This window comes from Schistocerca gregaria, unplaced genomic scaffold, assembly GCF_023897955.1.
Source record: "Schistocerca gregaria isolate iqSchGreg1 unplaced genomic scaffold, iqSchGreg1.2 ptg000244l, whole genome shotgun sequence".
Lineage (NCBI taxonomy): Eukaryota > Metazoa > Arthropoda > Insecta > Orthoptera > Acrididae > Schistocerca > Schistocerca gregaria.
Window position 1 is genome coordinate 1,771,198 of NW_026061753.1, and position 1,904 is coordinate 1,773,101.

The window sequence follows — 1,904 nt, forward strand, 5'->3', positions numbered from 1 at the left end:
GGTATCAGCACACTCATCTGATAAGGTGGTGCATGACTCTCACAACTTAGCGAACAGCCAAGTAAGGTATAAGAAAAAATGCAAAATCAAGATTTATTCAGACAGTTACGCCAGAGGACTGGCAGCTATGTTAACAGAAAGCGGACCTCGTGTGATTAACGAGTTCGAAATAGAAGGTACCGTTAAATCAGGAGCTGGTTTACGAGATGTTTCAACATCAATCAAGAAAGAAAGCACAGTCCTCTCGGACAGAGACTTTGTAGTGGTAATGGCCGGAGCGAACGACGTCAGCACAAATGAAAGGAAGATTGCTACTTCGACACTGAAGGAGACTCTCGGAATGTTAACCCACACCAACGTGATTGTTGTTAATGTGCCACATTGACATGATTTGCCCCAGTGGTCATGTGTGAATAAGGAAGTGGAGCAGACAAACAAGGAGTACAAAGCTATCTGTAAGCACTTTTAAGAATGTTTCCTTAATTAACACCAGTAGTTGTAGCAGAGAATGGCGTACCAAGCATGGTCAACATTTCTGTTATCTAGGTAAACGTGTTTTAAGTGATACAATTATCGGAATAGTATTGGATAAGCTAGAGAAGGAAAAAAGACCAGTAATGTGTTTGGATTATGTTTCAACTGAGATGACAAAAAACTTGTATGCATAGACCAGGTTGGGTGTCCTAGTGACATAAGGACACAATCTGGTCAACTTTCATGCAGTAACAGTACGTCATGTCAACTAAGAGAATATGCAAAAAAAGAAATGCCTAAAGTAGAGTTCAAAATATGCTACCTCAATATTCAGGGCATGGCAGACAAAAACTTAATTGTCAACAAATTTTCAAATGAAAACGTGATAGACGTTCTACGTTTAAGTCAATATTGGTGTAAAGAGGATGAGCTTGGGTACAAAGTATTGGATGATTACACAGTACTTAGTTGCTGTTGCAGAAAACAGCACTTACGTGGTGGTGTAGGAATATATGCAAAAACACCTCTTGCACCAAACTGAGGCAGGATAGATCTCAATACCCTTTGTAATGAAATGCATTTTGAAATATCAGGTCTAGTAATTGAGAGCCTTAAGGTAATGGTAGTAGTAGCGTACAGGGCACCTAGTGGTGACCCCCATATCTTTCTGGAGGAACTTGAGGAACTCTTAATGTACATATGTATACCGAAATGGAAACAGTACAATGTTGTCATTGAGGAGATATCAATTCAAGTTTTGATGTCCTGCAGGACAGAAAAACTGTGACAGAGCTCAAAAATGTGATTCGACAATTTAACCTGTACTGTGTTAACTGCAAACCTACCAGAGGCTCATCCTGTCTAGACAATATATTTACAAATATTAAGAGAACTTGTATGTCCACTGATGTAATTAGTGTGGTGTCACCGCCAGACACCACACTTGCTGGGTGGTAGCCTTTAAATCGGCCGCGGTCCATTAGTATACGTCGGACACGCATGTCGCCACTATCAGTGATTGCAGACCGAGCGCCGCCACACGGCAGGTCTAGAGAGACTCCCTAGCACTCGCCCCAGTCGCACAGCCGACTTTGCTAGCGATGGATCACTGACTTGTACGCTCTCATTTGCCGAGACGATAGTTAGCATAGCCTTCAGCTACGTCATTTGCTACGATCTAGCAAGGCGCCAGTATCCTTACTATTGATATTGTGAATCATGTACCATAAAGAGTGATGTTCGTCATTAATGGATTAAAGTTAAGTATTCCACCAGCTACATCGGTTTTTCTCAATTCTAATTCCCTTGTCATGTTCCAGACCTCACGGCAGCCTGCGTGAGCTGAGACGAGTGCATTTCGGCCTGCTTTAGCAATACGGTGTTGGCTCTCCTGCCAACCACAACAATTAGTTTCCCTTTCTCAGACCACG